This window comes from Urocitellus parryii, chromosome 8 (genome assembly GCF_045843805.1).
Source record: "Urocitellus parryii isolate mUroPar1 chromosome 8, mUroPar1.hap1, whole genome shotgun sequence".
In the NCBI taxonomy this organism is placed as follows: domain Eukaryota; kingdom Metazoa; phylum Chordata; class Mammalia; order Rodentia; family Sciuridae; genus Urocitellus; species Urocitellus parryii.
Window position 1 is genome coordinate 131,923,644 of NC_135538.1, and position 27,708 is coordinate 131,951,351.

General features: G+C 38.8%; 1 protein-coding gene across 1 annotated transcript in view; it reads right to left on the minus strand.

Annotated features, from left to right (window-relative positions):
• Gmds (GDP-mannose 4,6-dehydratase) overlaps window positions 1-27,708 on the minus strand; it is a 632,956-nt gene that overhangs the window by 268,736 nt on the left and 336,512 nt on the right. The gene's annotated exons all lie outside the window — the stretch shown is intronic.

A 27,708-nucleotide genomic window follows, 5' to 3' on the forward strand; every position in this document is an offset into this window, starting at 1 on the left:
GTTATTATGTCAATGTACTGCCTATTTTGATTAGCTACGCATTCTCACTCACAGCTGCAGTTTCCCAGTCCTAGATAACAGCTTGAGACTTTGCCTCTGCATTAAGCCTCATCCTGGCCACTACAGCTCCTTCCCTTCCAGCTTCCTGGGAGAATTCCATGCTATCCCCTTGTTTTCACATTACAAATCCAATATAAACCTTATAATCCTCTAAGAAGCAACCCAGTACAGATATAACTAGTACTATTATTAAAGTATGCTCATATTTAATTACGATGATTTTTTTCTCTTAGGAAATACATATATAGCCAAAGAACAGTAAGCCTTGACTGTTTCATCAGTCATGCAATGAAATCCTGGCCAAAAAAAGAGGTCCCATGGCGGGTGACAAGAATGCAAGGCTAAACACTGATTTTTGGCTTCAGCCCCCCTCCCCCTTCACCTGTCCTCCACCCTACCTGATTTGAAGAGAATGCAGAGAGGGCCAGTGGGGGAGAAGAAAGGAGCACTTCCCTGTGCCCATCTCTCCCAACCCAAATGCTCCATCCTTTCTCATGCTTAGCTGCCATTTTGGGCTTTCTTCACATATTGAATCCTGTTTTCCAAATTGGCCAGTGAAAAGTTTTTGCCATACTGAAGTCATTTCCAGAGCTAAATCGGGAAACCTGAGGCAGCCGGGCAACCTTACAGCTGGCTGGAATGAGGCTCGCAATAAAAGGCAGTGTGAATAAGGTGTATTGAAGCTAAATTGGATTCGTGTGAAGGGCCGCTTATTCAGAGGGGGTGGAGGTGGAAGGAGAGGAATTAATGAACATAAGAAATTAAATTAGCCCAACCAAGCCTTTTAAAAGTATACTGAAAAATACTTGACCTGCCTTAACCTTTTCACAAAACGAGACCTTTACATTTATTCCTGGCCCAAGAGAACCCTCTGGAAGGAGGGGTTTCTGAGATAGATAAGACAGAGGGCAGGAGGTGGTTCAGGGGAATATGGTTTCTCTTACTGCGCTCAGGATGGAAGGCACAATTGGCAAAGTCCATATGCAGCTGAGAGACAAGAGGTCACCCAAACTGATGAAAATATTTAATTCACTAATCATAGAATACCTGACACAAAAATAAACATGACTTTTCATCTTAGCTAGCAGATTTTTCTTCAATGAAATAAAATCATGACCTATCATGTTGTTGGAAAAATTATTGATCAATTTAGGAGCCTAATACTTTAATTGACTGCAATAATATTTTACTCACACCTCTAATCTGATCTTAATGCCACACTGAGAAAGCCATAGGGAATTCTTTTTTTTTTAATATTTATTTTTTGTTGTAGTTGGATACAATAGCTTTATTTTATTTATTTACTTTTATGTGGTGCTGAGGATTGAACCCAGGGCCTCACACATGCTAGACAAGTGCTCTGCCACTGAGCCACAACTCCAGCCAGCCATGGGGAATTCTACTGGAAGAATAATAGTGCATTAACAAACAAAAGGGCTTTTATATTATAGGTATATTTAATATTTTATATTGCAGGTATTTATATTTCATATTTGGTATTTTGTATACAGTATTGACATATTGTCCTATGAAAAAAATCTGGAGAAAATTTTTCCTTCCTCAAGTGACCAATTTTAGTATTAAAACATTTAATAAATTAAAACAATAATAGAACAGTGTGAATAATGATATTAAATATCTCGGGCTAGGGTTGTGGCTCAGTGGCAGAGTGCTTGCCTAGCATGTATAAGGTGCTGCATTCGATTCTCAACACCACATAAAAATACATAAAAATATAAAGGTCCATTGGCAACTAAAAAAATAACAGAAAGAAAGAAAGAAAGAAAGAAAGAAAGAAAGAAAGAAAGAAAGAAAGAAAGATCTACTGTTTAATGATTTCTTAGCACTTTCAAAGTGTTGACACACATTTATCTCATTTTTACCTAGTCCTTCTTATGACATGGAAAGCAAGATATTATACCTATTGTTTTAGTTCCATAATTGAATATCCAGGAAAGGAATAAACGTATACGAATGTCACAAATTATCCTGCCAAAAGCATTAGAAAAAATAATATATGAATACAGTTTTCTTATTTTAAAAATTATGGCTTATTTAAAATCCTAGTTTCATAGAGTTTGGGGTTATGTACAATAGCTCTACTAAATAAGCCTCCAGAGTCCACTGATACTAGGCATTGGGCATTCAGTAGACGGCTGTTGGGATAGGGTTTTCCTCTCTCCCTCTTTTCTTGCCTCCCTCCTTCCTCCTTTCTTTCCTTACTTCCTTCCTTCTTTCATTCATCTTTCCTTCCTTCCCTCCTTTCCTTCTTTTCCTTTCTTTCTTTTTGGACCAGGGATTGAACCCAGGGGCACTTAACCACTGAACTACATCCCTAGACCTTTTTTAAAAAAGATATTCTTGTTTTGAGACAGGTTCTCACTAAGTTGCTTAGGGCCTCACTAAGGTGCTAAGGCTGGCTTTGAACTCAAGATCCTCCTGCCTCAGCTTCCTGAGTTGCTAGGATTACAGACGTGTGCCCTGGAACTCTCCCCTCCTTCCTCCCCACCTTCCTTCTCAAAAACCTTACTTTAAAAAATCCGTCCCTTCAACGTAAATTGCAGAAAAGATGCTCTTTTCTATTACATTCCATAATTTATTTTTAATAATTTTGATCTTCATAATAAATAAATTAATTAATCAAAATTAATTAATTAATTCTGAAGAAGATAAAATAAAAATATCTGTTTAAAAAAAGGACAAGGGATGTGGCTCATCCAGTAGTTAAGTGCCTCTGGGTTTAATCCCTGGTACAAAAAGAAAGAAAAAGATGAAAAGAAAGGAAGGAACGGATGAATGAAAGAAGGAAGGAAGGAAAGGAGGAAGAGAGGAATGAAGACAAACAACAATAAGTGTTGACGAGGATGTGGGGAAAAGGGTACACTCATACACTGCTGGTGGGATTGCAAACTGGTGCAGCCAATATGGAAAGCAGTATGGAGATTCCTTGGAAATCTGGGAATGAAATCACCATTTGACCCAGCTATCCCACTTCTTGGTCTATACCCAAAGGACTTAAAAACAGCATAAAACAGGGACACAGCCACATCAATGTTTATAGCATCACATTTCACAATAGCTAAACTGTGGAACCAACCCAGATGTCCCTCAGTAGATGAATGGATTTTAAAAATGTGGCATATATACACAATGGAATATTACTCAGCAATAAAAGAGAATAAAATCATGGCATTTGCAGGTAAATGGATGGCTTTAGAGAAGATTGTGCTAAGTGTAGTTAGCCAATCCCTAAAAACCAAATGCCAAATGTTTTCTTTGATATAAGGAGGCTGATTCATAGTGGAGTAGGGAGCAGGAGCATGGGAGAAATAGACAGACTCTAGATAGGGCAGAGGGGTGGGAGGAGAAGGGAGGGGGCAGGGGGTTAGCAATGATGGTGGAATGTGATGGACATCATTATCCAAAGTATATGTATGAAGACATGAATTGGTGTAACACACTCTATATACAGAGATAAGAAAAATTGTGCTTTATATGTGTAATAAAAGTTGTAATGCATTCCACTGTCATGTATTTAAAAAACAAAATCAATATTAAAAAAATAAAGAAAATTATGGAACATGACAAACTTTTAAACCCAAAGGTCACAGGTATTCCAGGAGTCCTTACAGGACTTTGTCTGGCAAGGTTAGATATTTGGAATAATTTTACTGTATGGCCTGAATTTGGGGAATGTCAGAAAGTTGCCTGGCTTGCTTGTTAACATTTTCAGTAACTGCCCAGCAAGGCCTGCCTTCCATCTGCCCTATGTTCATGAATGATTCTGAACATCAGCAAGTGTCTCTCCAATGCATTGTTTTTCATTTTTAAAAAACTGTTTCAAGTATCATTTTTTTCTCTGCCCAAAATGAGCCATAATAAAAGTTTAATAAACATTTCCAAAAGCACCATGTATAGTAGATTGCCTAGAAACAGACCTCATATCTGTCTGCACTGTCCATTACGGTAACCACTGACCATATATGACTATTTAAGTTCACAATTGTTAAAATAGATTAAATTAAAAATTAAGTTTCTCAGCTGCACTCATTGTTATGTGGCATATGACTACAGTATAGCAATGATATGTGACTATCGAATATAACAATGTTCTAATCAACAGAATGTGAGACAGTGGTCTTATCAATTTGTGTCTGTGCACTCTATGATGTTTGTTAGGTGACACATAACTATTATTTACTGAGCCACTAAAGATACACAGCTGACATCATGGAGTGCAATCTAATAAGGGACATGGAAAAGTAAAGTGAGGATCAGAGAGGAATGTCCAAGAACTGCAACAGAGGCACAACAGAGCTCTGGAAGCAGAGAGCTTGTCTTGGAGGACAATTCCCTTAAGGGATGGAAGCTAAGGCAGGGCTTCTCAAACCTGGCACTATGGTCATTCTGGGCATTTGCTGTCTTGTACATTGTACACTGGAGGATGTTTTAGCAGCCTCCCTGACCTCATCCTCCACATACAGAGTGAACTGTGACAAGCCAAAATGTTTCTAGACATTGCCAAACATCCCTGGAGATGAAAATTGCCTCCTTTAGAGAAGTACTAAGCTAAGGCCTTTGAGACATATTCATATATTTACCCAACAAAATTTTGGGGACAAATACTGAAAACTCAGTGGAAAGAATATACATAGGGTAGGTCCAGGTCCTCATATTAATAAGTTTAATATACAAAGAGAGTAAGAGTAGCCAGGGATGGGAGGAAGGAAGGGGAGCTTGCAAAATGAGAGGACAGCATGTAGGAGAGCACAGGCCCTGACAAACCCTGGGAAGTTCCAGCATGCTAGGTAGTCTGGTGCTGTAAAGAGAGGCAAGAAGGAGCAGAGACAGCAGGAGATAATGGAGGGCAGAGAAGCAGAATTGGGTCTTGAAGGTGTGTGTTTGAATGATGCACATCATATTAAAGTTAGAATGTACTGCAAGGGAATCTGAATGAAGGAATAAATAGTCAAGATTATATTTTAGCTGGTGGTATGGATTTTGTGCCATCAAAATGTGATCTACAGAACTTCAGTGGAAGGGAAATCTTGTAAGGTTGATAGAATGAGGCTACCTTTTCAGCCTTATGATTGTTTTAAAGGGAAAATTCAGCTGAATTTTTTTCCCATAGAACCAAGAGAGAAAATGTTACAAATTTTTTTTTTTAAATGTAGTTAGCTAGTAAAAGGCACAACTCAGGAAAGATAAAGAAAGGTTCAGGAGGCAGCTGAGGTTCTGTAACAGCAGACAACTGTGTTGTCTTGCTCTGAAACCTTCCTATGACTACTCCACATGCATGTGGCAACCTCATGGTGAATAGGGTAAATGAGTACAGGCACAGATGGCTAGACCACAGGTAACCTGGAGCCTTTCAGGGCATTTAAACTCCTGATAGTCAAAGTGGGACATCGTAGGTCAACTACTGTATTGCAAGACAAGTTAAAAGCAATTCCTATAGCATGAAGCCTTCTTTTCTTAAGCAACTAGATGTTTTTACATCACAATGGGATACTTCTAATTTCAGAAAAAGTCTGATACACCATATAAGACACAGAGAGAGGCAAGAGATATAGGAAGGATAGCATCTTCAACAAATGGTGCTAGGAAAACTGGAAATCCATATGCAACAAAATGAAACAATCCCCTCCTCTCGCCATGCACAAAAGTTAACTCAAAATGGATCAAGGAGCTTGATATCAAATCAGAGACTCTGCGTCTGATAGAAGAAAAAGCTGGCTCCGATCTACATATTGTGGGGTCAGGCTCCAAATTCCTTAATAGGACACCCATAGCACAAGAGTTAATAACAAGAATCAACAAATGGGACTTACTTAAACTAAAAAGTTTTTTCTCAGCAAGAGAAACAATAAGAGAGGTAAATAGGGAGCCTACATCATGGGAACAAATTTTTACTCCTCACACTTCAGATAGAGCCCTAATATGCAGAGTATACAAAGAACTCAAAAATTAAACAATAAGATAACAAATAACCCAATCAACAAATGGGCCAAGGACCTGAACAGACACTTCTCAGAGGAGGACATACAATCAATCAACAAGTACATGAAAAAATGCTCACCATCTCTAGCAGTCAGAGAAATGCAAATCAAAACCACCCTAAGATACCATCTCACTCCAGTAAGATTGGCAACCACTATGAAGTCAAACAACAACAAGTGCTGGCGAGGATGTGGAGAAAAGGGTACACTTGTACATTGCTGGTGGGACTGCAAATTGGTGCGGCCAATTTGGAAAGCAGTATGGAGATTCCTGGGAAAGCTGGGAATGGAACCACCATTTGACCCAGCTATTGCCCTTCTCGGACTATTCCCTGAAGACCTTAAAAGAGCGTACTACAGGGATACTGCCACATCGATGTTCATAGCAGCACAATTCACAATAGCTAGACTATGGAACCAACCTAGATGCCCTTCAATAGATGAATGGATAAAAAAATTGTGGCATTTATACACAATGGAGTACTACACAGCACTAAAAAATGACAAATCATGGAATTTTCAGGGAAATGGATGGCACTAGAGCAGATTATGCTAAGTGAAGCTAGCCAATCCCTAAAAAACAAATGCCAAATGTCTTCTTTGATATAATGAGAGCAACTAAGAACAGAACAGGGAGGAAGAGCAGGAGGAAAAGATTAACATTAAACAGAGACATGAGGTGGGAGGGAAAGGGAGAGAAAAGGGAAATTGCATGAAAATGGAAGGAGACCCTCATTGTTATACAAATTACATATAAGAGGTTGTGAGGGGAATGGGAAAAAAAAACAAGGAGAGAAATGAATTACAGTAGATGGGGTAGAGAAAGAAGATGGGAGGGGAGGGGAGGGGAGGGGAGGGGAGGGGGGATGGTAGAGGATAGGAAAGGTAGCAGAATACAACAGTTACTAATATGGCATTATGTAAAAATGTGGATGTGTAACAGATGTGATCCTGCAATCTGTATTTGGGGTAGAAATGGGAGTTCATAACCCACTTGAATCTAATGTATGAAATATGATATGTCAAGAGCTTTGTAATGTTTTGAACAACCAATAAAAAAAATTAAAAAAAAAATAAATAAATCAAAAGGGCATTGCTCTGTATTTTTACTGTACCAAAAGAGCTCATGATTTCAAAGTACCCTGTGGTGAGTCCTTTCATAAAATGAACTTCCAAGGCCTAAGACATCTTGTTTTGAAGAATACATTTTATAAATCAACTGGTTTCATTTTATATCCTGCCCCCTAGAACTGCCAGGGTACATGTTTAAGTTCAAATGAATTTTCTAACTGCAGGTTCTGTATCTGTGTCAAGTATCCATGGATTCAGACAATTCAGATTGAAAATATTCTAAAAGGGATGTAATGTAGTTCAGTGTCAGAGTGCATGCTGAGGGCCTAGATTCAATCTCTAGCATCACACACAAACATGTGCATAACACACACACACACACACACACACAGTTGTGTTTATACTGAATATTTTTTTTAAAAAGAAAAGATGCAGACCTTTTTCATAATCTTTATTTTCTAAATAATATGATATTGTTTGTAGAGCACTTACATTGTATTAGGTAGTACAAGTAATCTTGAGATGATGCAAAGCATACTGGAAGATGTGCATAGGTTCTAGGCAAATACCATAACATTCCATACAAGGAACTTGATCACCAGCAGATTTTGGTGTCCAAGCTGGGAATCCTGGAACGAATCTCCTCAGATACTAAAAGAATATATACAAAGATTTCATATATACTAAAGAGAAGGTATTTTGAAGTTTTAATGCAATGTGAATAGATGGTGCTGTTGGAAGACCATCTCAAGCTCCTTTATAATAAAGTGTTGGTTCATGAGGAGCGAAAGTGTACAACTGATAGAGCTGGACAGGGACTCGGCACTGGTTCCATGTGCTCAGGGTCAATATTCTCATACTGTCCAGTACTGGAGGAAGCCTCGACAGCCTTTTATCAAATAACTTCTGATACATGCCACAAGCCAGCTTAACTCAGCAGTCACCATGCCCCCTGGATACGTGCCACGCATGCTGCTGCCCTTGTTATGCTCAGGGCTCACCACTGGGCAGCAGACCACATCCTATCAGAGATCCTTAAGGTCTTTGTCCTTGCTTCAGTCTATAACAAAACATACTAAAGAAAGAAACCTTGTAACTTTAATCATTTGGGGTTTTATAAGTGAAAGATGCTTTAGAGAGTACTTAGTTCATGATTTACTTTAAAATGAAGAAATTTGCTGGATGGGTGCATGCCTGTAATTCCAGCAACTCAGGAGGCTGAGGCAGGAGAATCACAAGTTCAAAGCCAGCCTTAGCAATGGCGAGGTGCTAAGCAACTCAGTGAGACCTTGTCTCTCAATAAAATACAAATTAGGGCTGAGAATGTAGCTCAGTGGTTTACTGCACCTGAGTTCAATCCATGGTTACCCCTGCCAGTCAAAAAAAAAAAAAAAGAAGAAGAAGAAGAAATTCACACCTGCAGGTGTGAAAGTTATTTTTCCTCCTGCTATAGTTTAAGGGTGTCCCCCAAAGTTTATGTGCTTTAACTGCTCCCAATGGAGCAGTGTTAAGAGATAGGACATAATGGGAGTTGTTTAGGTCACAAGGGCTATACCATGAACTTTAAAGCTGTTCTGGAGAGTGGGTTAGCTCCCACGAGTGGCTTTGTTATAAAAGCCACCTCTGTGTGCACTCTCTTGTGCTTCTGCTTTTCCAACATGAGGTGATGCATGAAAGTTCTCACCAAGCATTATCACCATGCCTTTGGACTTCTCATTTCCAAAATCATGAGCCAAATAAATTTCTTTATAAATCACTCAGTTTGTATTATTCTGTTATAGTAACACCAGACAGACTAAGATATTCCAAAATTGTATCATTAAACAGAGAAAGATTATAAACTTTATCTTCTAATTGCTAGTTAAGGCATCCTTTGACAACCCCCCCCCCCCTTTCCTGCTCAAAACAAAACAAAACTGAATCCCTTTTTAAGACCTCAATTCAGGGCCTCTGGGAAGTCTTCTTTGATGTTTCTATAACTACTGAGTTTGTCACTTGTCTCATACTACTCTGATGCTATAGATTTCTATCCCCTTAAATGCTAAGCCACTGAAGGGAGAGATTATTTTTCACAGGGTGGATACTTAATAAGTTTGGTGAATGAATAAATAAATGAATGACTACTGCCTGAAGGTTCAAGCAATAGAAGTCACTCGTGTAACTTGTTATGTCAACATAAAATTTCTTACTCCCAAGGAAGCACCACTCTGCCCTGTGACTATTTTCAGACCTGCTCCCATCAGGTACTCTGCTGAAGAAAGAGTTTTCAAGATGGTTGGACACATGTGCCTAATTAGTATCTCTGTAAACAATAGCTTCATCCCAGATGTTTTAGTTAGCCTTTTCTCTGCCATGACTTAAAGACCTGACCAGCACTATTGCAGAGAAGAAAAAGTTTATTTGAGGCCTCACAGTTTCAGAAGTCTCTATCCACAGACAGTAGGTTCCATTCCTCAAGGCTTAAGGTGAAGTTGAACATCATGGCAGAACAGGGTGGCAGAGGGCAGCAACTCACATGACAATCAGAAAGCAGAGAGAGGGAGCTCCACTTGCCAGAATATATATATATATATATATATATATATATATATATATATATATATATATATATATATATATTTTATATATATATATATATCCCAAAGCCATGCCTCTAATTCCCTGCTTCCTTCAGCCACACCCCACCTGCCTTCAGTTAGCACTCAATTAATCCCATCAGATGATTAATTGGCTGATTGGGTTAAGGCTCTTTTAACCCAATCACTTCTTCTCTGAACCTTTTTGCATTGTCTCACATGTGAGCTTTTTTGGGGGACACCTCACTGCCAAACCATGACACCAGAGTTCCCCAAAGGAGCATTCCATTGGAGACTTCTCAAAACTCAGGGGTTGGCAAAGTTCTAGGTGAGTGCAGCACATCAGCTTTACCAGGTAAACCGGGAGTTCTTAGGGGACGTTTTTAATCTTATCTCTGGAGGACATGTGAGGATATTGGCAATGCTGCTAAACCTTACTTCCAGATCCCCTTGGACTAGGCTAAAGATGTGTCCCTCAGGCCTGGGAACTGCCCTCTTCAGAGCAGTCAGGTGATACAGTGGAAAAGGAAGGCCAAAGCCTGCATTTTTGTCAGGCTGCTCCCTTTCAAGAGTCAACTTACTTTTCTATAAAATGGGCAAAACAGCAGTGTCCTTACCTGGACAGTGTTTGTCCCTATGGGCTATCTGAACCTTACAGACTAGCACAAAACACAGACTTTGAACAACTCAGTAAATGTTCTATCAATTATAAAATAAATGATAAGATGCAACAAGAGCTCTCAAACAAGGTACCAACTTAGCCTGGGGGGTCATAATAACTTCCTGGGGGTGGTTACAGTAAGAGCAGGTTGGGGAGAGGTGAGAATCAGACCCCATCAACCCTTAAACGAACAGGGGGCCAGGAAGTAAGCAGGTGGTGTCTGGTAATTTTGGATGCACAGGACAGACTCAGCTCCTGCCCTAATGGAGCTCACTATTCAGTTGTGAGAAACATCATTGCAGATTACACAAATAATGAATTAATTACAACTGGAACAAATTTCATGGGGGAGTCAAAGAAAAAGAACTGAGATAATGTACCTACCAGTGCTTTATGAACTTTCTCATCCCTGAAAAATGCTCCTTTCTGCTAAGATACTAGAAGGGACAAGGGGTAGATAAAATTAGAAAGAAAGCTTCCTTTCTCCTTCCTTTCCTCTCACCCTTTTCCGTCTTTCTTATCTATTTCATCATGAACATGCCAGGCACATGGTAAATAATCAGATTGGCATCTTTATTCTCCAAACTAGTTTTAGTGTTATATTTAAATGTTACCAGTGCTATTTTTTTCCCTGAATGCTTTGATCCAAACGGTGATGTGTGATTATCTAACATTATTACTTGGAGAAAATGTAAGGCAAGAGTACCCACACATCCTGGCCACATGGAGAGGAAGTAAAGTGAACAGTCGTTCCAATGCACACATTGCTAAGTAGGACAAAGGTGATCTGTGAGATTTTTAAGGAGAAGCCTTCACTAAGACAAAAGACCTTCCCAAAGAAGCCTGTTGCTAAAGCTGCACTGAACTAAGAGAGAAAACCCTCAGGCCATTTCAGGAAATGATGGAAGAAAGCAGAAGTTTTAATAAGTTTACTATAAAAAATATTAAATTTCAAAGCCAAAAAACAATCTCCTAAGGCTTCAGTAGAACCTTAGCTCAGACTGCTTTGTAAACATGACCTCATCTTTATTAAAGACAGCATCAGCTGGGGTCTGGCAGTGAGGAAGCAGGAGAAAAAGAACAGTCACTTCTCCAAGGCCATGCAGAAACCTGTGACAGCCAGCCTGTCATCAGTCACAGAAGAAGGAAGGTTCACCTATCTACCCACACATCTGTAGCTGACACTTCAGGTTTATAGCACTCTATTTTCTAAAAACTGTCCTTTCCCTAGAAAAGAGAGCTTTGAAGATTTAGGGGGACCTGTATGTGCCAAAGAAGTTGCTTTAAGGCTTCTTCAATTTCCATGGCCTCCAGCTGTATAAAAATAGGAAAGAGCGGAGTTGTGGGGTGGCCCCTCTGGATTCCAAAATGGAGTGGATGGGCACAGAAGACAGGTGGTTCTTCAGCAGACACTATGAGCATTTAATAATCTAATACTTTTATCATGCAAAGTCTCCAATAACACCATCAACTGAATGAAGGAAAAAGTAAATAGTTTGATATTTTAGTATAAAACAAAATGGTAATCAAACCCATTCTCTTATAACAACCCCCTCAACATTAAGAAATAGCATTTATTATTATTAAAACTGTACCATAAAGAACCTGTGATGGGGGCTGGGGTTGTGGCTCAGTGGTAGAGCGCTCGCCTAGCATGCATGAGGCACTGGGTTTGATCCTCAAAACTACAAAAATATAAAATAAAGATATTATGTCCCCCTAAACCCCACAATTTTTTAAAAAGAACCCCTTATGGTAAATACAAGGCCATATTTCATAAATCATGAACATTTCAAAGTGACATAATAAAGTATAATATAACAATAAAAAGTATTCATATCATGAGCATATGGCTTGATATATTTTCAGAAACTAAGCATGAAGTTTTATGGCCAACTTCAACCAATCTTTCAAATAATGTGATAATAAGAGACAGTTTGGAAGAGTGGAAGGGAAAAACCAGAGGCCAAGGAGGTTGATGGGCCTGTTTTTTTTTTTTTTTTGGCCATAGGACACTGGATAAATTGTTGACTTCTATTAGTCTTCATTGCCACATGTAATCAGATTAAAAAAATTCTAAGTGTATCTCTGAGTCTAAAGTGTCATACTCTGAAAATAAAGGCTGCCTTACCTTCAAATCAAGTGCTCTAGATGTACCACCTACAGATTGTTTCAGACGTCTTGGTTAAGCCAACATGTTATGGTAACTAACAACAATGCTAGGGAGAAAGTAAAGTTAGGCTGTAACCCTTTTTTGCCTTTCCTTGGCCATTTCCTGTACACGTACTATTAAGAAATGTTATCTTCATTACCTGTCAAAATGAAAGACAGGCCAAATGCCAGCAGCAGAACTGATCTAGATTCCTAATGAGCCAGTGCAGCTGCCTGGTTCTTGGGCCACAGCACCTGGGGACAAGCAGGGCTGGAGTCACCACTGGGACCCAAGATTCTGGGTTGTAGACATTCTATGTTAATGAAGATATGTTTCTCTCCTCAACTGTGGAACTTCTGATTTTTGAATCCTGCAGACTTTTAAAGTCAGTCCTTTAAAAATTTTAACATCGTGTTGCTACTTGGTTTTGGTAATGAGGTGTTCTTGTGGGCATAGGTAGTATTAGCTGAAACGAGCATGTGCTCACACTTATCAAATAAATCCACATGGAGGTGTGTTAAGTCAGGTTTTCACCTCAATGTGGTTAAAACACGTAGAAGGAAAAGCATATAATGAAAGAGATTATTCCAGGAGGTGGGCCACCTATTTTATTTTAGGACATTGCAGTTAACTCCTTTAGATCAGTTTAAGATTAGTTTCCATAGATTAAAAGGCATTCAAATAGAATGATTTAACATATCTTCCAAAAATAATTTACATAGGAGAGTTCTGTTTTCCTCCACTGTGGGCTGGTTTTGAAGGGCTGATAAAGAAATCTGCAGTAACCTCTGATATACTGTGGTAATGACATGCCAAATTGCCCCGCACTAGTCTAAAAGAAAGCAACGCAGGCCAGCCTTTGACCATTCCAGGACATTCCTCCATGCTCATTACTGTGTTAGACACTGAAGAAACCAAATGAAACATACTATTCTTGCCTTTGAGAAATCAGTAATATATTTGGTTGGGTGCATACATAAACAACTAAAGAACAATTATTGCTATGGAGGCCATATGATTACAGAAGAGAGACAGGAAGAAGGGTTATTGTGGGTGCTTGGAATGTTTCTATACAATAGAAAAAGGGTAAAACTGTATTTAAAGATAAAAATACTTCAAATTTGAAATATCAAATAAAAGAAAAATCTAATGGATTAGAAAATCTGGAGAGAATACCACATTTGCCAAATGCCAACTGGCTCAATGTTCTAGAAGCATGCAATTAAAATTTGCATATTGAGAGTCAAACATCCAGGACTATTTAAAATGGGCAATAATAAAGGCTTATTTCTCTAGATTTTCTCACTCTTAAAACCTAATCCTCACTCTGGAGACACACTGTCCTAGGCTCCTCACCCCCACGTGGTGGTATTGAGAATACAGAATAAGAGGCAATGGCAAATGTAAGAGTTATTTATAGACTGAGCAATAAAGCATAAAACGGCAATCTTTCTGAAAAAAATCAACTATCTGGACTGATGAATATTCAAATTTGTAATAAATTATTATTTTTTAGATTATTGACTAAAATAAGTAAAGGGTTCTTGAGGCCAGACTTTAGGGAAAAATGCTGATATATCCTTAATAACCAAAATGACCTACCAGTCCTCAGTTATAACAACAGAAGTACATAGTAGATTATCTGGAAAATCACTGTTTTGAAAAATTGCACATGAATGTTAAAGTCTATTTAAATGGCTATTTTAGTCACAAGATAAAAGTGCTAATAAGCTATATGGATCACTTATAATGTGGCTATTAAAAAGTCCAACAGATATTTTTTAAAAGTCCTTACGGCTCACTCATATAACAGAAAAACATTCACATTGCTCAAGTTAAATCACAATATACCTCTTAAATCTGCTTAACCTGTAAGCTATTTAAATTTACAAAAATCAAAATATTCATATTTACAATTTAAACATCAATATGACACTGTAAAGATATGTGCCATTCTGGGAAAAGCTGAGTTTTCCCCTGATAAAAGTTTAATGTTAAAATAAAGGTATACTTTATAAAACCAGCAGTTTCTTTTGTCACAAACAGCATTATTTTTCCTATCAAGACATTCCCATTATTAATGCCACTTATCTAGTAAGGACTACAGAGCAATCAGATTTGCTTTATTTATAAAGTTTCTAATAGCTGACTTACAGACATTCAGTAAGGAAAGTAAGCACCTTAGCATCATAAAACATTGTCAATACATGTATTTTTGATGGTGTTCTTTTTTTTGGGTCCCAACTTGAGATTCAAATTTCTACAGAAAAAGGTAACTTTTAAGTCACACAACAGCATGGCCACTATATATAGTTTTGAATTATAAATTATGTATTGGTTTCTATATCAAATGCCAGAGTTCCTACATATGGAGATCAGTTCATTTTCCATATTCATTTTCATGGAGATTTGTTCCAATAGTAATTTAATCAAGTACCTTTTTACTTGATAGCGATGTGGAAATCATGTAGAAGTGAAAGAAGAATTGGGAGTAAATCTGGAAAATCAGAAAACTATTCTTGTCTAAGTCAATTTTCTGTGAATAAAAACACTTCAAATGTGTTTTATCTACATAGCTTTGTTGGTCTAAAAAATTTACAAGCTTAGTGCAAACCAGGCATAAGTTTCATTACATAGTTTTAAACAACAAAAGGTCCTTTTTTTTGGTCCATTTTTTTCTGTGTCTTCAACTAGAACATGATTTCTGATCTATTATATTCTGCGTCCATTTAAACACTAAGTGCTCATAGGCTGACAGATTTCTTTTCTCCTTCTTGGAAAGCTTGTCCTATTTTCTCCACACCAGATAAAGTCCACCCAGATGCGCTGATGGGCACCTCCCTCTCTCACTGCCCTCCCAACCCTGGATGCCTTTGCAGTCCTCCTCCGTATTCTTGGGTGGGCAGAAACTCATGGAGATGCAGCCACCAGGCAGCTTGCTACTCTCTTGAAGCACATCTGGGCTTTATATCAGGCCTTTAATTAATCCTCAGTGAAAGCCAAGCTATGACATTTTGACTGGGCAGGCTCCAGTTCTGGACAGGTCTTGATTTATTGCGACTGAGTCTCAACCAACTTTGATTTATTTCAGCTTTGGGGAGGAGGGCAGGCTCAGAACAGAAAAGCGCTGTTGAATGTCGGGCACGTGATGTCAGGACAAGACCTCCAGACTTCCGAAGGCCGCAGGGCAAGTGGGTCAGAAGAGAATGGCCTCTGAGAATGCTGTTTTTAAAATCCCGAATTTTAAATAACATGAAATTCTATGAAACAAAAATGCAACCATGGAAGAGAAAATGGTTCCTGAAATGCTGGCTGATGGCTATAAAACAGGCAGCCTAGGCTAATCTCTGGGAAAAGGAGGTATCTCAGGAATCTGAGTGACAATCAGGACTCTCATTTGCATTGGGGTGGAGGCTGCACAGGCTCCTCCTTCCTGGGGCTGCTTAGAGAGCAAAGGTGGGGGCTTCCAAAGGACCCCCCTCCTCAGCACCAAGAACAGCTTTTGACTCTTTAAATAAAGGCAGATTTCCTTTTCTCAGGCAGAGAGAATAAGTCAAAGGCAAGCAAAGTTATTTGATTAAACAAAAACAAAGTTACTCAACTAATGAATTTCTGTCCTGGGCAGGCACTCCTGTCTGGAATACTGACAATGAGCTGAGCTCACTGCATGTCCTTGAGTCCATTAGAATGGTCACTGCCACTCTCAACCCAACACTTCACAATACTCTGACACTGGCCAAGCTGGGGCCCATAGGATGATGCCCTTGAATGCCTTTCTGCAGCCTTGATCCTTGGCATAAAGCAGGGGCCCTCATTCTAGCATCTTTGCTGACAATGCCCCTTCTACCTTCATGGGGAATGGACTACACAGGATGAGCATCCCTGATGTCACTAAAAACATGGCTGACAAAAGACAAGTGTCAACAATTGTTCAAGGCAAAGTTAAGTTTCTTAAAAGCGGTAGGGAAAATAGGCTAAAAAAAAAAAAAAAAGAGAGAGAAGAGAGGAAGCAGAAGAAAAGGGACAGGAACAGAAAAAAGGATAGAGGTAACATGGCCCAAGACGTGGGTAGAGCATAGGCTTTGGTCTTGGGAACACATACATTTGAACATCTCATAGCTACTTATTCATGTGTGTGAGGAGTCTCCTGTTCTTCAGGGACAAAATGGGAATCAAGCCCTTATTCTGCAGGACTTCCAGGAACACAAGAGGAAAGGCCTACAAAGCTCTTACCACAATTAATGCTAGTGCTGAGGACCCAGGGGTAGGGCCTCAAAGGCACCCCTGTGCCCACATCTAGTGTAATTGTACAGTTGTAGATGCTGGTGTGTGAGGTTGTAACAGGGTGTCTGGGGACCTGTCTTTGGGAAGGAACACCTAGGTGGCTGTGAGTCCCTGCCACCTGCTGTGCTCCTATGGAAGTGAAAAGTATTCACCATCTTTCCTCACAGATTCACATAGAATGTCTGTTATGAAAGACAAGAATTTGTAGCTGAAACTACTGAATGAGTGATACTTGTGACAAGTATTAACGTCATTGTTAGTTTTGTTACTAGACTCAAAGCTTGAGCATGAGGACAAGAGAGAAGTGCTATCATATTTTAAACTGGCTTCAGGATGTATGTGTGTGTGTGTGTGTGTGTGTGTGAGAGTGTGTGTGTGTGTGTGTATAGACACACACACATGTGTATGGTGGGTGGTCAATTTCCCATTTCTGCAGATAGTCAAGTGCCAACTTTGAGAGCTGGCATGCCAGGATTCAGTAAGCAAGCTCCAAGCATGGGGTAAGCTGTAAAATCCACAGAGTCACCAGGATTTTTAGGCAGTAATGTAACCCATACCAAAACACTAATGGCTATAAATGAAATAACCAGAGTTGAAGAAAACAACTGCATAATAAAATACAAATGTTTTATCATTGAAGATGGCATATTTTAATTTTTATTGCCAGTTTTTTCAACCTAAGGTCAAAGTTACCTGAATGTATATATTTACTGCTTTTGGAATCAAAACTCTATGGTACTCTAGTTTCTTGGAGATTGTGAACTGGTTAAGAACTGAGAAGCCATAGGTGAGGAGTGCTGGGCATTCCCAAGACCTGTGAAGCCTGGAAGCCCTAGGTCTGCACATCAGGGTTCCTCTGGCTCCAAAACTATGTGTATCACAGAACAAGGAGAGAAAAAGAGTCAAAGTCCTGTAGGACCTGCCCTCTAATCAGGATCCAGGCTACCTATAGCCCAGGCTACAAGGTCCTACTCTCCAGCCATTCTGTTGCTCCTGAAGCAGAGACAGGACCCCCTGTGGGGCCTACCCAAGCCCAGTCCCAGGCTTCAGAGAAGGAGGAGGTGGGAATCCATAGCACCCACTCCTCTATCAGGACTGGTACTGCCAGAATTCCAATATTTTCTGTTAATCTGTGAAAAAGAAGATGGGAGTTGATGGTAATAGGTCCTTAAATTTGTACCTGCAAGCATATTCTCTAATATAATATCCTGTTTTTAATGCATATTTTCTCTCTACATTGGTTGTTGACATTTGTGAAAGAATAGCAAGAGCATACACACGCATGTCTATGTTAATGTGAACCCACATACACACAGATTCAAATCACTTCAAGCTCCCTGGGAACAGAGGGGGAAAGATGAAAAACCAGTGGACAAGTTCTAGAAAAGCAAGTGCCACAACTCCAATGACACCAGTTTTTAAACCTGAATTCAGACAAAATTTAAACAAACAAATCTGATACAAATATGCTGTGGCCTACGTAGAGATAACTTTCTAAAACTATTTTAAAGAAAGCTTTATTTAACAAATCCAAAACCAATACCAACTTTGGGCCAGTACAGAATTAAACAAAAGCGTGATGTGAACCCTCCTGGAGGGTCCACATAAAGGAACCTTCAAACACATGGGAACACTTTCCTTTGGGACACAGTTGTTGGGGTTCAGAAAGGATACACCCAAACATGCTGCTTTAGATTTCCAACTGAAAATACCTTGAGGGCAGTAAAAAGGGAAGGGTTTTTTTCTTTCAGATCTGCCAAAAAGGAACATAAGTGCCTTCAAGCTTGTTACTGAAATGTCATTAAGCAAGGAGAATACCGTTTTAACAATAGAGGATGAGACTGAAAATCAAACACTCACCCAGAGCTCAGAGGAACTCATCCTAGGCCACTGTTTTTCACGTCCATTCGTCTCCTCTCAAAATCACTTACTCTTCTTCTAAAAGTGCCTGCAGCCGCCTTCCCTCTCCCTTCTAAAGAGGGTACTTATACCTCAACCATTTGCCTTTGCCAGAGTTTCATCATTTGTGTGGCTCCTATGCATCTGTGCACTTCCATAAGTGCAAATATCGTGTACCTTTTTTTCCTGTTAATCTATTGTTGGCTTATTTTCAGCACACTGAAGCATGGAAGCTTCAGAGGAAAAGTTTTAATTTCTCTACAGTGTATTTCTTTTTACAGATCAATAGGCCAATGAGTTCATAAAGCAAATGTCACTGATTTATTGAATTTAATAAAGCAAGTATGCCACAGAACGACAACGAAAGACTTCTTCTGGGCCTCTGTGGAGCTGACATGCATTTTACAAAAATACAAATGAATAAAGTTTTAAGAAAATATGTGCTTACAAGTATTAAGGTGTACTTATATACTTTTGTATTAGAGATAATAATGATCAATAAGCAAGCTATGCTTTAGGCAAGCACTTGACCACTGAGCTATACTCCCAATCCCTGTCATTTGTTAAAATTTTATTTTCAGTTTTCAATGGACTTTTTCATTTTATCTTATTTATATGCAGTGCTGAGAATCGAACCCAGTGACTTGCACATACTAGGCAAGCACTCTACCACTGAGCTATGACACCAGTGCCCCCTGTGTCACTTTTTATAAGTTACTTTTCTCATATTTTTTTCACTTGAAAATTTAAACTCAGGTTTCTCTTTGCCAGGAAGTTTACAAGTATGAACTACCAGTTCCGTTCTAAATTTCTCTATGAAAAAATACTTATTGAATCAAAAACTTTCTTTGAGATGTACGCAATCTGAGTTCTGATATAAACTCCAATAAAGATGGTGTCACTTAAGTCTCATCATTCTTATCAGCAAAGGTACAAAGAGGCATGAAAAGTCTGTTGCCCCTTTCTGCCATAGTTACCTCTTCTGATCATCACTCTGATCCTGAGGCAGACAGTAGGCAATTCAAGGCATGAATTGCTGCTTCTTGTCTCAGAGAATCCAAAAGATGTAGAAGTACAGATGTTCCCATGACTCTTGCTTATGAGTAGTTGGCATGTATTAGAAAGATCAGCTATATTTTACTTATTCATATTTTTAAATAACTGAAGATTAGAGTAGAAATTAATAAACTAAGAGCTGTGTATTAAAATCCCAGGTTTTCTGTTGACTCATCACTGGCCCTAAAGGCAAGAGTAATTAACCCCAGAGGAGTTAGAACATTCATATCTCTGCAATGAGGACAACTGTACCAACTGGCTCAGGAAAGTGCCTCAAGATCCTCAGAGAAAAGATGCTATGTAAATGGAAAGGATGATAGGGCTCTGCCCCCAAACAGGACATTCATCACACCAGTAAATTTACTCGTGCTTAATTCATTTGTATGGCTGCCATTAGGAACAAAAAGAGCACACCAGACGCCTGCCTTAAGGAAAGTCCCTTCAAACAAAGACTTTTTGTGATTAGTACAGCTTGGTAGTCTTTAAATGGAGTGGGCTAAACTACAGACAAAGCAGCAGCTGAAAAGCTTGGGAAGAGAAATGGAACTCTGGGCCTGAAGCTAAAGCACTTAAGTAAAGTGAGTGTTTCTAGAAATTCACTTGACAATTGAAGTTCTGCCTACTTTTGAATTATCTATCTGAAAAAATGGATTTAAGAGACTTGACAAAGACCCAAATGTACAGACTCTGTTCTTATGGTTAGTTTTGTGTCAACAACTAGAAGCCTTCTTAGGTCCTTTACTTAAAAACTTTTGGGGATTCTTTGGATTGCACAAGGGTCTTGCTGTGAGGTTTAAGAGTCTCTGCTTTTGACTGGTGCCCTGGTAGTCATTTAGGGTGAGTACTGATTAGCTGCTTTACCCAAAGGGCAATCTGTATTCAGAAAGCTGAGAAATTAGTCTGTGAGTGCTGCTAGCTAAAGCCACTCCAAAACTTCCCTGAAAAACTCTCCAACTGGGAGAAGAATGGGGAAAGTCTTGTATGTGCTCCTTCAGTGTGAGGGGCGCTATGTGGCCAGGGCCCATCAGCTAATCATTGAAGACAAGGTAAGGGTCACTGAGGCCTCCCATCACATACTTACCATGGAGGAAATGACAAAGTGCTTATCAAAAAGAGAGTAACCTACAAGCATCCCAGCTTTCTTTTTTCATGGCTTCCTATCTTCAGAATTTGATAACTGTAGATGGAGACTACTGGGTTCTGAATGTGCAATTTCATGCACAACAAAGCAAATTTCAAGTCCACAAGTACGCAGAATCCCTCCGTTAACAAAGGCATGTGGTGGCTGCCATGTGACAAGAAGTGTGTCTGATTCAAGTCGAGATTTCAAGTGCTAAGCGCTTACTGAATTTTAAACAGAGTATAAGATGTCTCAATCACTTTTAAATTTCTTCTACATATTTAAATAATATTTGGTGTTTATTAACTAAAATACAGTATTAAAATTAATGTCACTTGCTTCCTTTACATTTTTCAGTATGGTTAACTAGAAATTATATTTTAAAATTTTTATTATTTCTTGCTTATTTTACTTTTTGATGCTGGGATTGCATAGGGCATCAAGCATGACAAGCATGCACTCCACAACTGAGCTATACCTCCAGCCAGAAAATTTATAAATTATAATCAATCATATAGATCACATGAGTAGCTTGAATTACATTTTTAACAGATAGTACTTTCTACAACATCTTTTATCCTGGCATATAAAATTAAATAGAAATTATCTTAAACTAGTGCAGAATAACTGATATAAACTTGGAAAAAAAGATATTAGGCTATATGAATTAGTTATTTTACTTAGTAATTTCATAATATTAAAACATGAACTCAAATTCAGAACTAGAGAACACCTTATTCTGTTACCAGATATTTTAAAAATATCATTTTTACACTAAATATTAAATAATGCTTGTATGAAGAATTTTTTATTAAGCTGGAATCATATTCTCAGATTATGAACCTAAAACTACACAGAACTCTAGTCTCTGGCTCTGAAGATGAGAAAAATCCATATGGCAAAGTGATTTTCTAGAGGTACAAGGAGCAGTAGCACAAAACTCAAGACTCAAAATCTAGCAAGAGGGACACCACTCACCATAGAACAAGGTGCTGTGGGTCAAGTCACACAATCAATCCCCCCCACCAGTCTTCAGCCCAAGAAAAGAGGAAGTACGACATGCAGGATCAGTTTTCCAGTTGGAGGTAAGTTGTAGAAGCATGATGTACACATTCAAAATTGTGTGTGTGTGTGGGGGGTGTGATGTAAATAAGAAAAAGTGAAATTAATGCCCTCAATGAACATGATAGTTTTCCTCTAGGTAAGTATTATTAACCCTTAAAAAGGGCTATAGAAAAACTGCTATTCTGCTTTTAAGAAAAAGTTTGAAATGGGGATGTAACTCAGTGGATTATTACACTTACTAAAAAATGTTTTCAAAGTTCACTGCACTTGCCATTCCCTGTAATTGGTCTACAACATTTTTGGCTATTGAACACAGACAGTCTGGTGTTTTCATGCATCCTGCAACTGAATTTCCCCTCTTGAGTGATTTGATACAAGAGGTATTTCCACAGCCTGGACTCTGCAGTCAGGGGTAGGCTGAGATCTGTGACATTTCTAACAACAATGCACAGGTACACTTGATGTAGGTAATAGAAAGGGCATGCAAGTAACATTTCTAAAAGTAATAAGCCTTCCCTACATACTTATTAGCAAAACCAGAGGTAGGGAAACTGTGTCCAGGGGCATGCTAATGTCTCCCAGAGAAGTCCAGGCAGGAACTTCAGCTGTTCTATCTTTGGACCATTAATACTGGATGTTGAGTCAGGCTACCCCCCAAAACACCTACAACTGAAAAGTAATTCTTCTCAAATGAAAACTGGCATATTAAGTGTACCCTCTAGGTTTGGGGAATGTTTCCCATCCCCAAATAAATTTTAAAGCACAAAGAGACAGTTAGAAATGGTCACTTGGCTGATAACTGTGTTTTATTTAGTAATCTGTAAGATATGGCAGAAAAAACTGACCTTTATATTTTAATTTGCTTTGCTTGTTCTTTTTCCCATTTTAAAAAATATGGAATTTGTCAAAAGAATGAACAGAAATCGTGAGAGTATGATATGCCTTTCCTTGTCACACTGGCTCATTTTCAAGGGAAAAGAATTATAGCCAGAGAGAGGATGTTGCCACACGCATATAATAATGGCCTGAACCATCCTGACTCGCAACATAAATTGAACCATTAAAGGATTTAAGTGTTCCTCATTAACTTTTATTAGCCTCAATTTTTAACTTTTTTCCTTCCTCTTAAAATTAAAACTGAGTATTCCCTTCAACTTTGCACACCTTCCAGGAGCATTCAGACTAAAATGGGTCTTTGTAGGATCACGGACTGGTTGTCTATGAGGGAAAACAACACCTCAAATAATCAAATCCTCTGGTACAGAATTTCTTTCAAAGTCTCTAACCCTTTATTTAAAAAATAATAAGTCTAAGGCTATAATTTTAAAGCTTTTTCTAACTTAGTCCTGGGAAGAATAAAAGATTTCATATTCCTGTCATTTTTCTGTTTATCATTCCTATCATTAAAAAGGATGTAATCTAATCAAAGCCTTGTGGAGAAGGCTCCAGCTTTGTAGAAGTCTTCCTATGTGGATGGGGACTAGGTTAAGCACTTTGCCTTTATTATCTTATACAACAAAGCCTGAAAGCTTTAAATAGGTATAAGACACTCTTATTATGAAATGTAGTACCCACTGGTTGATTAATTCAATACCAAAAATAAACAAACCAACCAGAGAAAGAGAGAAGAAACAAACATATTATATACAAAAAAAACCTTTTTGATGTTTGTTTCTAAAAATAAATGTAGCATTTCATAAAGTGATAAGTACATACAGGGCAAGAGATTTTTTTTCAAAATGGGTGGAATGTTATAACATAAAAACACAAAATTACAATCTTGTGCACACACTCCTGTAGAATTATATCTAATGACCACTTGATTTTTTTTCTGCCACATTAAAGGCCCAAATAACTACAACAAAGTACCTTTCAAAATTAGATCTACATTTACCTCTGTCACACAAAATATGAATTGAGCAGAGATGTTCAGTTGTATAATTGATGTGTAATCATTATCTGTTGCAAATTTGATCCTTTATTTTTGTCAATTGACTCTTAAAGAAACTCAGACATGGCAATTATGTCCTGATTATATTTCTAGTTACCTCAATAAGCAAATTCGGTAGCCACTATGTGTAAGAAATTTTAGAAGCAAGTTTTCTTCCTTAAAGAATAAAATGGTGCAATTCTTTTAAATTTAAAATACTCTATTCCAGCTCTAGGGGAAAAAATAATACTATGTCAAAAAATGACAATACTATGCATTTTTTTTTCACCTTGGAAACTTTAGACTTGAAAGAAAGTTTTCCATCACTCCAGTTGAATTCTAAGACCACCAGTATAACAACACCACTCAGAAAGCCACAGGGGTGGCCTTGCTAGAATATACATAGAGTTGCTGAGGAACAGGAAACGAAGCCAGATGGTTCTGCTGAGGGAAGCACTTTTTTTTTCCTTCATAAAGCCAAAAAAGTACTAATAGGTCAAATGCAAAAATGCAGATATGGTAAAATAGAAAGCTAACAGGGAGATTTATGTAAACAAGACACACTTAGTTTTGCATTATGTTCTCATCTACATCAGTAAATGGATGCAGAAAAGGAAAAAAGAAAAAGAAAAAAAGAAAAGTTATACAGTAGATTTATCACTTAGATCTGGGGGGTTTCTTGACAGGGAGAAAAGCTTCTAATTCTGCTTGAGCACTGTTATAAAATTTTGGAAATTCAAACACACTGAGCATCTGCGAGTTATTGTGAAAACTTTTTTTTGGTGAACCTTTAATACACACTCTGATATAATCACAGTTTATACTCTGGCTTCTTATACATCTGGTTAAGTGTGGTTGATCACAATTGCATGAAGTCCAAAAGCAGTACAACAACCTGACAGCAATCTGAGCCTGCTTCTAGAATAGGAGGACCACATGCTTTGAGCTCCCTCAGTACACACTTATGCCCTAAAACTTCAGAACTGACCAGGTACTGGGACTTGATTCAGGCAAGTGTCACCCAGAACACCTGGCTTTGTATGAACAATACTCTCTATATAACACCCTTATCTTGTCTTCCTTGATTTGAATATTTGAAGCTCAACACCTGGCTGCCTAACCTCTCTTCCAACAGAGTGGTCATTAGACATGTTTCTGGCTAATGAAATGCTCATTCTGGTGGCCAGATTTCTGTGGCCTGTCCTTTCCTGCCTGAGCCTGGGTGGAAGGTACATAGGACAGGTGGGCTGAAGTACCCTTGTGATCATGAGAGGCTCAAAATAATCCCAAAGACTGGTCCTCACATCTGTGAAGCATTCAATGGCTGGTAGTTGCATAGTCCTAGACTTACTGCACTCTTTTACTGATGTATGAAACAACTGAGATGACCAGTGTCCATATCACAAAGGCCACAAGGGGACTTCAGATTCTGAACTCTCTCTGTTAAACCAAGAATATCTCTGAATAATACTGTTAGATGATGGGTACTAATCTGTTAGATGATGAGTACAAAAAAGTACTAATAGGTCAAACTTAAAAATGCAGATATGGTAAAATAGAAAGCTAACAGGGAGATTTATGTAAATAAGACACACTTACTTTTGCATTTTGGAGATGATACACAAAGTTGCTTCAGTTTTATAGGAATTGATGGGGCTCATCTAGCTTGCGGTCTGCCTCTCTGGAGTAGTCATTAATAAATGTGCAGAGTAGTCATTAATAAATGTGCACTGAGTCCCTGTGTTCAGGGTGCTGTGTTCAGGGTGCTGGGGACTACCAAAAGGAGACAGCTAGGGGGGGGGGGCTCTCAGGAATGGGAATAAAGAGAACTTAAGGCCAATATGAGAAGTGGCCAGGAGTATTATGGTGGGGTTAGGGGAGAGGACGGGTCCTGCCCACGGACCAGTGGGGGCCAGACATGGATAAAGAGCCCCATTGTGAGGGATTGAACTCAGTGTCTTGCCATTACTGAGCATGTGTTCTACCACTGAGCTACACCCCTAGCCCCCAAAAGATTCTTATATAGAAGTGTTTAACAGTAGCTGTAGAAAACCTACACACACTGTGTAGGAAGAAGAAAAGCATTCTGCAGTATCATGTCAGGTTCTTCATCTGTGGGATATCATTCCCTTCTGGCTGTACTTCACCTACATGTTCAGAGGACAGTTCCCAGGTCCCTCCTGCAGCCTCTGACTCAGTGTAGTGATGCTGTGTGGGTTGCCCATGCTGGAGGGGACAGGGAAGGGAAAAGAGAACGGAAGGAGAGGAAGAGAGAGAGGCAGTGAGGAATAGGAAGTGTCAGGGTACAGTGAGTTAGGAAAGTTCCTACTGAAATATTTAACTAAGCTAATGTAATTTCTTGGAGGCCCACTAGACTTCTAACATCCCAGAGCCCTATACCACGCGCAATTAAACAAGCAAACCCGTAATTCATTAGGGATAATTTTAATAGATGACTCATTTGGCCCAGTCAGTCAATGATGCTTTGGTTTCCCAAAGGCCCTGGAAGATAGTTAACCACAAGGAAGCTTTCAGCTACCACTGACAAGCAACAATGGAATTTAAACCACCTCTGCCACTTCTTCAAACTTCTTACTGCAGGTTTTGTGAAGATAAAGATCAAATGAAACAATTTCTGTTAAACTTGTATTTCCTGTACAGAGGTGATACCTTCTTTAAATTGTATGATTGTACAACTATTAAATTAATACTTACTGCAGAGGAAGTCTCCTGTTTAGAATGCAGAACCTGGCCTGGTAACTTTTGGCTCTTCAAATGTTTTACAGTGTGCTTCTCAATTTCTCACACTGGAGCAGCCTCACAGGATGAGTAGAGAATTTAGAAGACCAGTGATAGAAATGTTAGCTTGTCTGCAACTGCTAGTGAGAGGCATATATTTGTTAGATGGCCAGTGTTTGAAGTCAGTGAAAAATGGGTTTAAAATCTCACAAGGATGTCTAAATGTACTAAAAATCACCCTAGAAATACCAATGTGTCAAGAAGACATCACGCTGAACAAACCACTCAGTACGAATGAGGACTTCAGATAAGGGCTTCTCCTTTCAAAGTCAGCCAATCCTTATGACAACTACAAATATAATTCCTGCTGTCTTAACCATGCTTAGAGATCTGTTGGGAGAATAGAAGAGGTCAACTGTCCCAGGTTTAAGTAGAAATCTGGTGAAAATTCTATTTTATTTTCAAACTTGAAATTTAAGATCAGTGAAAAGCACAAATAAATCTTGACGTAAAAGAGATACTATAAAAAATAAAATGAAAGTGTGTAGCCCTTGTAATCCTGATTTTTGCCTTTTCCTGGTGAAAAGAAGGTAGGTGGGCTGCTATACCCTGGATGAGTACAGATATGGTGACAGGATGGCCCAAGAGGCAGAAGGCCACAGTCACCTCCCTGGAATGCAACCTGTCCCCTCCAGCACGGGCAACCCACACAGCATCACTACACTGAGTCAGAGGCTGCAGGAGGGACCTGGGAACTGTCCTCTGAACATGTAGGTGAAGTACAGCCAGAAGGGAATGAAATCCCACAGATGAAGAACCTGACATGATACTGCAGAATGCTTTTCTTCTTCCTACACAGTGTGTGTAGGTTTTCTACAGCTACTGTTAAACACTTCTATATAAGAATCTTTTGGGGGCTAGGGATATAGCTCAGTGGTAGAATACATGCTCAGTAATGGCAAGACACTGAGTTCAATCCCTAGCAATACACACACACACACATACACACACACACACACACACACACACACACTTCTTTAAAATTTCACATATATGTAAAAGCAAAGTTTCATTATTAGAAGGTGACCTGCTTCTA